Source organism: Pogona vitticeps, chromosome 2 (assembly GCF_051106095.1).
Source record: "Pogona vitticeps strain Pit_001003342236 chromosome 2, PviZW2.1, whole genome shotgun sequence".
Taxonomy (NCBI): Eukaryota; Metazoa; Chordata; class Lepidosauria; order Squamata; family Agamidae; genus Pogona; species Pogona vitticeps.
Genome location: NC_135784.1, coordinates 160,903,936 through 160,918,407, shown reverse-complemented (window position 1 = coordinate 160,918,407; position 14,472 = coordinate 160,903,936). Strand labels below are relative to the sequence as shown.

General features: G+C 40.6%; 1 protein-coding gene across 2 annotated transcripts in view; it reads right to left on the bottom strand.

Annotated features, from left to right (window-relative positions):
- The window catches only part of HELZ (helicase with zinc finger), a 172,012-nt gene extending 164,076 nt beyond the window's left edge, over positions 1 to 7,936 (bottom strand). For both annotated transcript variants that reach the window (XM_072991020.2, XM_072991023.2), the window contains exon 1: positions 7,810 to 7,936. The gene's annotated coding sequence lies outside the window, so the exon portion shown is untranslated. The remainder of the gene's footprint in view (positions 1 to 7,809) is intronic.
- Between the last annotated feature and the right edge of the window lie 6,536 nt (positions 7,937 to 14,472).

Sequence of the window (14,472 nt, the reverse complement as noted above, 5' to 3'; positions counted from 1 at the left end):
ACACGCCTTTGGAACTGCAACAGGTGTCTATCTCTGGACTAGATCAGACGGAAAGCTCTTTAATCTCTCTAGATTGAGAATGAAGACCAAAGTCCAACTGAAATGCATGCGGGACTTCCTCTTCGCCGATGCTGCAGCTGTTGTTGCCCACTCTGCTGAAGACCTCCAACAACTCATGAATCACTTTAAGAAGGCCTGCCAAGACTTTGGACTAACAATCAGCCTGAAGAAAACACAAGTCATGGGCCAGGTTGTGGACTCACCTCCCTCTATTACCATCTCCACACAAGAATTGGAGGTTGTTCATGACTTTGTATATCTTGGCTCAACCATCTCTGATACTCTCTCCCTAGATGTTGAGCTGGATAAACACATTGGCAAAGCAGCTACCATGTTCTCTAGACTCACAAAGAGAGCATGGCTCAATAAGAAGCTGATAGCATATACCAAGATCCAGGTCTATATTGTGTCCTGAGCACACTCCTGTAATACAGTGAGTCCTGGACCCTGCGCATGGCAGGAGAGGAAGCTGAACACCTTCCATATGCATTGCCTCCGATGCATTTTTAGTATCACCAGGCAGGACAAACTTCCAAATAGAGCAGTCCTAGAACAAGCTGGAATTTTTAGCATGTATACATTACTGAAGCAGTGACGTCTACGTTGGCTCGGGCATGTCAGGAGAACGGCTGATGGTGGGATTCCAAAAAATCTCCTGTATGGAGAATTAGTGCAGGGAAATCGCCCCAGAGGGAGACCACAGCTGCAATACAAGGATATTTGCAAGTGGGATCTGAAGGCCTTAGGAATGGACCTCAACAGATGGGAAACTTTGACATCTGAGTGTTCAGCCTGGAGGCAGGTGGTGCATCATGGCCTCTCCCATTATGAAAAGACACTTGTCCTACAGGTTGAGGCAAAGAGGCAGTCCCGAAACCAGCAAAATCAGGGAGCTGGACAGGGAACAGATTGTATTTGTCTTCAGTGTGGAAGGGGTTGTCACTCTTGATTTGACCTTCTCAGCCACACTAGACGCTGTTCCAAGTCCTCCAAACAGAGCATGTTACCACAGTCTCTCGAGACTGAAGGATGTCTAGTCTAAATTCAGTCACTCTTACTAATTAATTTTATGGAACAAGTTTTAAATGTTTTTAAAAGCAGTGGAAATGTTTAATTCTTTTTTTGTTTTAAACACCAAAAAAAGTTCACTGTTCCATCTCTACATCTAAGTAAGACAGCCCTTCATACATCACGTGACTCTGCTAGTATTTGACCAAATTAAAAGTAAGCCATTTTAACGCAAAGCTTAAAAAATATGCAGTCCAAACCATGTAAAACCAATTAAGACATATGTTTGGCCAGAATCCTACTGGTGTTATAAAGTTCATGTAACCTGCCACAACTAGCTGCAGCTAACCAATGAGAGGCTGGGGCATGTCTGCATCACACGTATGATTGTGCAAACAGAATGCACCTCGTCAACTAGCTATAGCAAGTAAAATAAACCATATAAAAACACCAATAAAGGATTCTGGTTATTCTATATCTAGATCAAACCACTCCCAAAAAAGGACACATTTCAACTTTATGCCCTTTCACTACCTGTGCATCCATTCAGACCAACTACAGTACTCGGCTATCCTTGTTCTTTCACTGTTTACCCACCAGGCCTTCTGAAACATTATCACTCTACAATAAAGACATGCTGATTTGCTAGATTTTCTGCTGATTAGTATGTCTTTACTTGTTGTTAACTTGTTTTTATTTGCACGTTGCCTTGATAATTTTTAACAGAAGATCTTGTGGCTTGGATCTTGAGAACATAAAGTAGAAGAAACTATGTGAAACTGGAGTAGAAACTGAACAGACCCATCCCATCCTTTCTCCTGCAACCATCTGCATTCCCTGAAAAGAACCTCTCCAGACCACCAAGTAGCTTCATTAAAGATGAAAAGGGGAGAATCAGCCAAGATCAGATAGAAATATCTTCCATGAGTTTCTGTTCACTCTCAGGATGCAACCCGGTATTTCGCATAGATCAAATAATAATTATCATGACTTAAATGATCTCTGGAAACTTCCAACGTGCCTATGAACAATAAAGCATGAGATGAGGGAAGCTTTGAATAAATAAATTAGAAGAAATATAAGGAACATTTTTTTTTAATCCAAAGGCTAATATGATAATTTTCTACATACAAGTTCACGCACGCAGTTAAATCAAGCATGGACATGTAACAGACTGCACTCATTCTGTCATAATTACAGAAAATATAGAGAGAATATACCGTGATCATCATTCTTTCAATTATTGTAAGTAGTACAGAATGGGCACAGATGCACCTCTCTTAAAATAAAAATAAGAAATTGAGTCAGGACCAATCATAACCAGCATGGGCTATAAAAGCTGCAATAATAAGCACTCTTATGCATGCACTTAAAGCATTTATGATATGCAACTTGATGTTCATTTCCCATTGTTGGTGCACAAGTGTAAATACAGATATGCAATTTTAAACCCACTTTTATCTCTCTGTGGATTGCCCTTGTTGGAACATGTATTTTCAAGTGCATTTTTGCTGTCAACTTTAAACAAATGTGTTCCATGTGAAGCAATTATCATAGCATAGCATTTTTCCAGAGGGTGGAATGTGTTTTAGAATTACTTTTTCCTCATTTTCAGATTTCTCTCACTCTTTTATTATCTGCCCTTCAGGGAAATGAGGATCACCAAGGGAAATCCCCGATAGGTTCAGAAAGCTGAGAAAATTTCATCCACACGTGCCCTCACTGCTGTTACTAAAGGTGGAAGGGGGGCATATTATCACCAATATGAACAACAATTAAAGCAACTGACAAGTCTTGTTGCCAACCATGTCAATTTCACTAGTGATCAGAGAAAGTGAAATGGCAATAATACAAGCTAGAAAGCTACTTGTGAAATTTTATCTGAGCAAACTGAGTCAGGATGCAATAACACCTAAAAGTAGGACCAGTATGATTTGTGAATGGAGAAAATGTATATTTCTGAAAGATAACTGAATCATTTTTAAATGCTTGGTTTCTCCTAAATCTCAGCTGAAATAAATGGAACATTGAATAAACAGATTTCAAAAATAGAGTCAGATGATAGATGAAGCCAAGCTTTGTTTAATGTCTTCTCCCAGCAAAACACACCAGGATAGGTTGGTGAGCATGAAATGATGGGAAAGGACTGACTTAAAGAAATCCAAACCTTCCACAAAAATTGAAGAGCAAAGAAGTGCCAAAGTATATTAGGATATGACTGCATTGTAATCTAAGAATTGTGTAGTTGTTTGTCTAACCCAACAATATTGGACCAATCTACTGTTAGCTTCTATTCGTGCATAACATGAGAGAAGGTACTTCACATTCTTGCAAGATGACAACTAATTATAGTCTTGAGTTTCCGGAGAACAAGCTGTCAGGCCATAATATTAGAGTTTATTCCTTGTATTAGGAAGGCACTCCCAGTTATTCCAGGTTGTTCTATCAAAAGGGGATGGCCAAAGATAAATTCTCACCGTTTCCTTTCCCACATGGCTAACTATATTAGGCTACATTTAAATATATTTAATATGCATCAGGGGAAATTCTGCTGGCATAACTTTATGCAAGCATAATCTACATCAGACACTAAAAACATTTAAGTTAAACTCATAGCAAGCTTCTTATCCCTCTTTCATATTTGAAGGCTCACTAGGGCCCTTTTGCTCTGGGAAAGTCTTGGGAAGTCTCAGGATGGCGGGGAGCCTTTAATAGTAAAAATAAACACCATCAGGATCAGGACTGTAGGCAGCAATATTTGTTTTTTTACCATCAAAGGGTTTCCCACCCCATGCCTTGAAACTCTCAAATGCTTCTCCAGGGCAAAAGGGAGTCTTTGGGAGTCTCAAAACCTGAAAAGGAGGGAATGGAGAACTTGACATGAGTTTAAATTAAAAGTTTCTGGAGCCCAATCAAAGTTATGCTGGCACAAAGTTACACAACAGGATTTTGCATATTATACCTAAGTCATTTATATTCTATGCTAAGGTCATCCAACATACAATTTAAAAACTGTGTGGCCTATTTTAACTAAATCAGAAAGGGTCACTACAGTTTTGCACTAGGCATCAGCAAGAATCAAGAACAGCAGAAACTGAGGATTGATTCCCAGTTGAATTGATACACTATTTAATGTATTTTTAATATATAATTTTAGTCAATACTTGAGTAATCAAGTCCCCATAGCCTCCATGTACTGTGCCGTACAGTATCTGAAAAGGAATCTTTCCTCTCACTTGTTTATACCTGCAAAGCAGCTAGTTAAATTCCTTCCTGAAATAACACCAAGCCGTAATATTTGGGGGAAAGACAGCAATTTTGAAGACACTAACATTTGTATGCCCCATTTGTGTCCTTTCTCTAAATCCTCTATTTAAAGCACGGAGACACCTATAAAAAGCTGTGGGAATGTAACAGCAAAGGACTAGCTCTGAACAAACAAAAATGTATTTCCTCCAAGCCTGTCACTGAAAAATTCTACAGGTGCTTGCAGTACTGTGAACTGCAATGGTAACCGCAAAGAAACACAAATAGATATTTTCAGCATAACAGGTGAGTGTCAGTCATTTAGCAGACGTTGCATGTAAGCTCTCAAACAGAGCAATTATCAGCTGGTACGTGCACATTTTTGTGCAAAATATCTGCTCATATTTGCTTCAGGGTAACAGTTTTATAACTGACTGGACAGCTCAGCGAGTTAGGTTTTTGGCTGCAGAGACAGAGACCGGGAGTTCAATTTTCCACTGTGACTCCAGGGATAAGAATGAGCCTGTTTGGCTCTAGGCAAACTGCACAATCCAGGATGCCCCCAGAAGATGGGAATGGTAAACCATTTCTGAATATTCTCTGATTAGAAAAATTGTGAAAAAGGGCCACCATAATGCAAAACTGATGACACTCAATTTTTATTAGCAAACTGAACTTTTTGGAATAGCTCAGAAACAACTTCCTAATTCACAGCTCTACACCAATTAAACCACACAAACTATTATTTTCCATCATATATTTGCATGTACTGTTGTAATTTTCTTCCAATAAATCTAAACATGAAACATCATTGCAAAAAAGGCCTTATTTATACAACCAATTGTGCTACAATTAAGGCCTTCAATTCACTGAATATTAGACTTAAACTTTCTGTACTATAATAATTCTGAAAAATGGAAGGAAAACATGAAAATTTATGAGTAGCTCACTAGACTATTGGTAACAGAAAGGAAGCTGCCATGGTACACAGCAAAAAGATCAGAGCATGTAGTGGTTCATGAACAGTGAAGAAATTCTATCAGTTGCATCTTAGGCTTTAAGGTGGAGCTTTCTGCAACAATTATTTTGTCAAGACCTATTTAGAAAAATTATCACTGTGCTCAAATAAAATATTTAGAAAGCTTAATTTTCTTTAATTTTTAGAATTAGAATAGAGAAACAAATGTTTATTCTAAAGTATACATTTATTCTCTAAAAACAGATTTCCACTTTGCATAAAGAAAAGAAATAAATAATTTGTAAACATTTTACAATATAGTTAGTAGGATGAGCAATCACTAATCCATCTGCTGCCTCCCTATGGTTTTGATTTTAAGTTGTACTGAACAGATAAAATGGCATTTATCTGGTGTATACATTACACTGTAGAAAACAGTCTTGCTGAGTTAACTAAGGCATTCCTAGATAACTGACAACTGCAGGCATAAGAGGAAGTACTTTTCAACTAGCTGCCCACATTTGTGATCTTATTTATTTACCTATTTAAAATATTTATATGCCCCCTTTCTCCTAAAGGATCCATAGTGGCTTACAGTATTAAAAGAACAAACATTAAAAGCCAAAAAATAAATTATAAAAATTTTAAAAGGATTTAATAAGTATATTAAAATTTGTAATAAGAACAATGTTAAAAATACAATAAAAACACAGAATTCTCTTTTAAAAAAAAAATCCCCGTAGTCAAACCAATCATTTAGGAAGGCCAGCCTACAGAAAAAGGTCTTTGCCTGCTTGCAGAAGGACAGTGGAGATCATGCCAGCCGCCAGCCTTCCATGGGAGGGAGTTCCAGGGAAGGCCTTTTCCCATGTCCTCACCAAACACAGCTATGGGGGTTGTGGGACTAAGAAAAAGGCCCTTCCTGATGATGGAATGCCTGGTTAGGTTCATAAAGGGAGATATGGTCTTTTAGATAACTTAAACCCAAGCCGTTTAGGGCTTACAGGCTATAAATATGTCCAGTCAATAATGATACCTTTATTATGGAGATTAAAATCAAAGGTGAATTAATGTTAATACTATGGTGAAAAATCAATGCAGATGTATGCAATTTCTCTAGCACAGGTTTCACCTAAGTTACTGGATGTTTTTTTAATGTTTGCAGTACACACTCAAAATAATGCATTCAGAGAATATCTATTTCTGGTGGTAAACTGCATAAATTCTTGAGAAGTTTGGTGCCAAGATTTTTTAATGGTTCCCACTGGGATTCTTTGAGCCACCGCAACTCAAAGAGTTATGATTTTTTAAAAATGTCTGAAATATGTGTGTGCGCTTTTAAACAAGGCTTATCTCTCAGCATAAAACACTGTGAGTAAAAGTGTGTGATGCTAAAAAAAAATGAGATCCTGTTGTAAAATACTTCAAAGTGAAATCAAACTGCTGTAAATCAACTGTATTGAGACCACACCCCCAAAACAAGGCTTAAGACTGGCACACACATACACACACACACTTTTTTCCCATTTAAAAAACTAACTGCCCAAATGCATTTCCATTCATGTTTTTCAGCCAAGATGCCATTTCTAGGGCGGAAGGCAGGATAACCATAGTTAATAATTTTCCACCAAGCAGTTGATTTTAAAAGGCATGTCAGTTACTAAGCCTACTATTACTGTACTTTTAATCGTTACCTCTTTAAACTATCTGCATTAACATCTTAGAAAATATTTTCTAACCAACCTAGCCACCGATCTGAGCACTGCCTCTTACCACCCAGCTCTCCTTTCAAGTCACCCCTGAATTACTTAGCCCCTTAAACGTCTCTTCATCCAAACAATAAACAATCGATCCTTCTAGCATTTACTCCCCAACTTTCTTGATGGCAACAGTGCTGTTACGCTGAGCAGGCGTAGGTATGTTGGAGTTGTAGTTCGCCTTCTCAATTTCGCAGAGACTTGACCCATGCGATCATCAGGAGTTTTGTGTTTTTTTCCCTTCGGTTTTTTTTAACTATCCCCGCCCTTTAAAAGCTTCCCTATTTGCTTGGCTTAAAAGCACACGCACATATTTCGTGGATTTAAAAAAAAAAGGGAAAGCAAAGAAATCATCACCCATCTACATCTACCCCACCCATCCGTGTTAAGTTTTGTTTCCTTCCCTTGCAAACCGTTCCAAGGCAACGCCAACTCTCCAGGCTCGCCGGCTTCGCACGCGGTCCCGATCCGCAGCCGCCCCGCTTGCTCGGCCCCTCCAGGCGCTTCACCCCAAAGCGGGCGCGCTTATCTCCGGCTCTTGCTTGTAAACAGCCCTGAAGCGGCTGCTGCTGCTCTTTCTTGCAGGCCCCTCCGCAGACACTGGGGCCTTCTGTAGCCGGCACCGTGCAACCTCTCCCGGGGCCTAGCAGCCCCCTGGCCGAGACCCGGCTCGGCCAGGGGGTGCCCAGCCAGCCCCCGACGCGGTCCCTCCTCCCGCCGGAGACCCCCCCCCCGGGCCCTTCGTCCTCCAAGCGAGGGAATGGGGAAGTCCTGACTTACCTGTCATTACTTTCTACGCCATCTTGGATCCACTTGTCAACGTCCCCGCAAAGCATTGTGGGTAGGAAAAGAGAGCACCCTCTCTTCCCTCACGGTCGCTCGCTCACTCGCCCCGCCTTCGCTTCGCTCCCACCAGGAGCCCTGAGGAGAACGGGAGGGAAAAGTTGAGGGGCCGCCCGGGCGGGAGAGTCGCCCGGCATACCGCCGCCCCGGTCAAGGGCAGAAAATATCGGGTCGGCCGGGGGGCCCCCGAGTCCTCCGCAAAAGTGGCCCCCTTTTGCTTGCACAACAAAAAAAACCCCAAAAACACGACTCTGTGCGGGAAGAATTGAATCGGCGCCAGCCCAGCCCATCCCATAAACTGCCCTGCAGGACACGGCGTCGGAAAGGCGAACGTGTATTGATGTTTGTTGGGCGAGCAAAGGAGACCGAGTAGCGCCCTGGGTTTCTGCTTTGGCAGCCTTTCGCCTATTCGTGTTTAAAAATGTAGATAGACACGGTATCGGCTGGGCCCTATAAAAATATTAACACCACTTTTGAAAGGTGAATATGGAGAGTAGCCTTCTGTTATGCCCAACGCTGTTTATAGCTTAATTTTTAACAATTATATATAAAACTATATTCATCGGCAGTCACAGTATATTAGCAGAAATCCTGTTTAGACAGGATATTCATGTACAGTACAAATATCCCATGTCTGAAGTGGCTTTCGACACCATCGACCATTGGTGTCCTTCTGGATAGGCTGGCTGGGTGGGGAGTTGGGGGCACCGCTTTACGGTGGTTCCGCTCCTTCCTGGCTGACCGTGTCCAGAAGGTGATTCTGGGGGACAGTTGCTCTGCCCCATGGCGTTTATGTCATGGGATTCAGGGCTCGATACTGTCCCTCATGCTGTTTAACATCTGCATGGAACCGCTGGGAGAGGTCATCAGGAGGTTTGGGCAATAAGCTGAGGACACTCAGCTCTACCTCTCACTTTCCACCAATCCAGGTGAGGCAGTTTCTGGGCTGAACTCGTGTCTGAACCTGATAATGGACTGGATGAGGGTTAATAAATTGAAACTCAATCCAGACAAGACGGAAGTGTTAGTGGGTGCTTCACCGGACAGGCTGGAGGGCCATTTCCCTGCCCTGAATCGGGTTACACTCCCCCTAAAGGACAGGGTCCACAGCCTGGGGGTGCTCCTGGACCCCAGTCTAACTCTAGAAGCCTAGGTGGACTCGGTGGCCAGGGGCGCCTTCCTTCAGCTACGGAAATTATACCAGCTACAGTCCTACCTGAAAAAGCAGAGTCTCATGACAGTTACATATGCACTAGTAACACCCCATATAGATTACTGCAATGCACTGTACATGGGACTGAAGACAGTCCAGCAACTGCAACTGGTTCAGAACTGAGCTGCATGGCTGGTGAGTGGTGGAGCCACTAGGGAACGCTAGGCCGATTCTGTTTAAGTTACATTGGCTACCAGTCGCTGCCTGGACCCAATTCAAAGTGCTTGTTTTGCCGTGTAAAGCCCTAAACGGCTTGGGCCCTGGATACCTGAAGGATCACCTCCTTCCATATTAACCTACCAGGCAATTAAGATCTAGGCAGGGGGCCCTCCTGAAAGAGCTGTCCCTCAAGGAGGTGGCTCAGCTTGTAGACAAAGGGCCTTTTCGGCAGCTGCCCCAAACTATGGACCACTCTCCTGAGGGAGATTCATCTGGTGCCAACATTGATGACATTTTGGTACCAGATCAAACCCTTCCTGTTCCGGAAGGTTTTTAACTGAAATAATATCAAGTGTGATTCCTAATGGCAATTTTTAGAGCACTGTATTTTTAATTATATTTTAATCGTTTTATCTTTTTACTGTATTTAAATTGTAAGGTGCCCAGAGGCCTTTGGGTAGTGTGGGCAGCATATAAGGTAAATAAATAAGTTGTCACTAGAGTAGGACTATTGAATCAATGGAACTTATATAAGTGTTGACTCACCAAGTACCCAGTGATTTAGTGAGCCTACTCTAGTTTTACCTTACTCTGCTTAGCAACAGGAGTTCATCTATTGCTTGAGGCAGATGCAGCTCATGTTACTTGAGAATGTTGGAGGAACCATAAGAGGGGATAACTTGTGTTGCACACATGAACTCTATTTTCTTATTTCTGAAACCCCCTACCTCTGCCTGTACAAATTTGTATGAATGAGTAACCATTTCCTACAAGGAGCATGCCAGAAGTGATACATTGCACAGTAAGAGCTTGGAACAGAAGAAGTAAATGTAAAAGAAAACCATATAGTTCTTGTACAAAATCCACCTTTGTTTTAGTTAATTAGTCACATGTTAATTACTAGTTAACCAGTTTACCCAATGAGACTTAACAAGTTAACCTGTTGGGCAAGGGCACTCCTTATCAGAGCTTGGAAGTCATTAGTTGATCTCAGTTACGTGCAGATTCATGTCCTGTTTTACTGTGTTTCTCTCTCGGAAAGAAAGGGTAGCAGGGGCTCAGAAGGTGCAAGAATTGTAGGAAACAGGACACAGCAGGAAATGGAATTTAACTGGGGACATAAATGCAAAACCTGTGCTTTAACATTGAGCTTTTTGTACCAAGCTTCCTGATTCAAAGTGGGTGGCAGAGAATGTAGTGGTTCTGTAGTGCAGAAAAATGTTCTGCATATGCTCAGAGACACTGTAAATACAGTACTTCTGATTTAAGAATTCTTTACCCAGTATTTCCATGAGTTTGAAAATTCAGTTCTGAAAAGTGAATTGCTGCTCTTTAGAGGTGCAAAGTCAAAATTACTGCAGAAGAAACTTATTGTGTGTTTATGTTTAGCTGTACTTTTGGTATAGTTGCTAACTGTAATATTTGCTGCAAGATAATGTGGTCTCTAGGGAAGACTAAAATCTAGGTTATTGGTCTCGTGTATATGCTATAAGAAATACTGAGCATATGAATGCCTTTTTTGAAAATGTGGTTCCTATATATTATGTAAGTACAAATGAAAGTTTTCACTTTTTTCTACATCCCATAATGGATCTCTGGGAAGACTTACTGAATTGAGCATTCACTACTTAATGGACTTCTACTTAGATGATTTTCTCCCTTTATATACGGATGAATTGTGGTTTATCTGGTGGTGATTCTGTGTCTTTATATCTTTTTATTAATTGTTTTAATTGTCCACCCTTGATTCATCAAATTGTTTTTGTTGTTAATTACTTGTACATGGCAGTCTCTTGTAATGAGAATTGTCCACACCTTTCCTTATTCACTTTTTCCATCCATAGAAACTGTCCATGGGGTATGAAAGATGAGTGAATAGCAGATATAGTGGCAGCAATGCAAAGAAGGAAGTACACTGTCAAAAATGTAAATGAACACCTTGTTAGATCCCATGCTGTAGGACAACTTCTCCCAAACTGTAAGTTTCCAGGTTCCTTAGCACTATAAAGTATGCTATTAGTTGGATTGTAGGATTTGTGGCCCAGAGTATATGGGAAAAAACAGGTTGGAGAAAGCAGCTTAAAAACTGGTGTGTGTGTGTGTCAGGGAGGCAATAACAAAAATGTGGTGCTAAAAGCAAGTGTGTAACTGTTGCTGTGTTATAAGTTTTCTTTAAAATGAATGATTTAATTAAGAGATTAATTAAGCATAACATAATGTGTTAAATTCCACTGCTCCCCACATTGACAATAAATTCCCCACCTCTGATTATCAATATTAATGAACTAATTTTAAGCCTAACACTCCAAGTCATGATACTATCCAATATGTCATACAATTTCATGGAAGTAAGAGGGCTGGACTTAACCTCTATTTATTTGCAAGGTTTGCATGAAGTACAAAATGTCAGAATGTATGCACTGCCAATTCCTTTATGATACATTGTTGTGTTTTGATTAAGTATAAGTGCTTGTCAAGGAAGCAAATATAATGGAGAGAGCATATTCACAGTGGCCTCTGCACACTTGTTATTGGAGTAAACCCTACTGCACTAAATATGATTTACATCTGAGTAATCCATGCAAAGGTTTCAGTTTGATACCATGGAAACAACCTGAAGGAATTATAAGGCTTTCTGCCTCACAAACCAAAGTACTGTACTAGGATGCTATTCAAACACCCGTTCCTGAAGTTGTACTGAGTTTTGAATCTCACAAGTTCTGGAGGCTGTCTCATCTGTGCATCAATCCACAGTTCTAGTGCAACCCTACACATCTGTTCAGAAGTAAATCCTCTTTACATTAAGTCCTTGCATCCTTTTGCAAAAAAGAAGCATGTCTGCGACACAGCACTGCTAGCACAGTGGTTTCCAGCCTTGGGTAACCCAGGTGTTCTGGGACTGCAACTCCCAGAAACTCTGGCGAGCACAGCTAGTGATGAAGGCTTCTGGGAGTTACAGTTGAAGCACACCTGGATCATGCACGATTATCTACGTTAAACCAAGTGGTAGAAAATACAAGATACTTCTTGTATCTAAATGTTGCTTGTATAGTTCTGTTGTAAACTGTCCAGAAAATGCTTCAGCACTATGGGGCTGTATATAAGTTGAAACAACAACTTCTTTGCATCTATTTTATGAGAAACTGTGAAGACACTAATCACAGAAGTCACGAACCCTTCTGACAAACACAATGTATATACAGTATAAACTTCAGCAAATTATTCCATCACAGAAGACATCTAGAGAACCTGTACAGAAATACAGTATTTTTCTTGAATCCATAAAATACCAATGAAACCTTTCACTAGGCTCTATTATATAAATCTGGACTCCTAGCAGGGTCATCTAAGGCAGAATGTTCACAGCTAGGGCACCAGACAAAGCTACAGCCACCGTTTTCAGGGTAAGGGCTGCATCAGCAGAAGGCAATGGATAGTTCCAATGGTGATCAAAGCAGAGAAATTTCTGGAGGGCAGCTACCTGGCAGCAGCAGTAACTGAAGGTGATGCTGGTGGAGGTTGTTTCACAAACAAGGGTAGCAACACTCAAGCTAACATTTGTTAGTGCTGCACAGAAGATAATGGTAAACTGGTGCTGAACCTTTCTTACCTTGAAAACCTTATGATGACGCAGTCCAAAATGAAAGGAAATAATGCTGGAAGCTGAGACTCTTAGGTCAGAAAATACTGTCAGCTACTGGGGAAGAAAAAAGGACAAGTAGGAATAGCACTGTTACTAATGATGCAGCTTAAAGTCAAAAGAATATCTAATGGATATTAGATGTGCAGAGGTGAAAGAAAAGTCTGATGCTGCAGAACACAGTTGGAACATGTAACATGAGAAGTAGAGATGAGGGTAGTTGTATACGAATACCCCCCACACACAGGTGGACATAATGACTGTCCACTCACCATCTGCTGCTGCTGTGGGCTCCGCGCTTCCTTCCTATCGCTCTGGAGTGCCCAGTCGGTGAGCCACTCTTCAAACTGGAAGAGGCTCATCATCCCGCCTCCTGCCAGGAGTGGCTAATCAATTCTGAGTTCTGGAGCGATATGAAGGGAGTACAGCGGCAGCAGATGGTGAGTGGACAGTCCAACTCCAGGGGGCCAGGCCCTCTTTATGTCCACCTGTGGAGGCGGTATTCATATACGAATACAAATACCCCCATGTCCAATGAGAAGCAACGAATCAAGGTAAACTGGAAACCATAAAGCAAGAAACTGAATGTTTAAACATTGCAGTGCTAGGTCTCAGTGAACTAAAGTGGACTGAAATGGGACTACAAAGTGTTTTACTCTGGAAATGAAAAAAGAATCAGAAGAAAATAAGTGGCTCTAATACTGAGGCAAGATTATCACATGCAGTTAGGAGCTATAGTGCAAGATCTGACCAAATAATATATATCAGACTTGTGGGAAAACCTATCAACATAACCATCATTGAAGTGTATGCTGTCTACTAAAGCTGAAGATGAAATTGAAAGCTTTTATGCAAGCATCCAGGAGGAAATTGATCACACATCAAAACATGTTTATAATCATACGTTACGGGAACATAAAAGTAGGAAACAAAGCAGAACCAAATGTTGGCCTAGGGATCAGAAATGAAGCAGGAGAACGACTCATAGAGTTCTGCCAAGCCAACAATTTGTTTGTCAAAAATGCATGCTTCAAACAACGGAACAGACAAATATACCTATGGACATCACCATATGGTCAATATAGAAATCAGATAGATTACATAATTAAGAAGCAGGAGATGGAACATCTGTATCTTTGCCAAAACAAGACCAGGAGCAGATTGTGGTACTGATTATGAACTCTTAGTAATAAACATTAGAAGAAAGCTGGAAATGAGAACTAAAAGAATTCTAGTGCCAAAATGTAATTTAAATTTAAACATTTCTGATGAATTCCACATAAAAAACAGATTTGCATTACTAAACTCGGGAACCAGAAAGTATCCGTTGATTGAAATAAGAGATATATTAGGAAATAATGCAAAAAGACACTTCCTGTTGTAAAAACAAAAGAAAAAACTAAGATGGATGATGGAAGAAACATTTAAAATTGCTAAGGACAGATGAGAAGCAAAAACAAAACAAAAAACAGGATCAGAATCCTGAAGCACACTATCTGACCAAGAGAAAATAAAGCAAAGGTGAAAACAATATACTGAAGACCTATACAGAAGTTATAAAAGGATAACAGATTCCTTTGAAGAGATA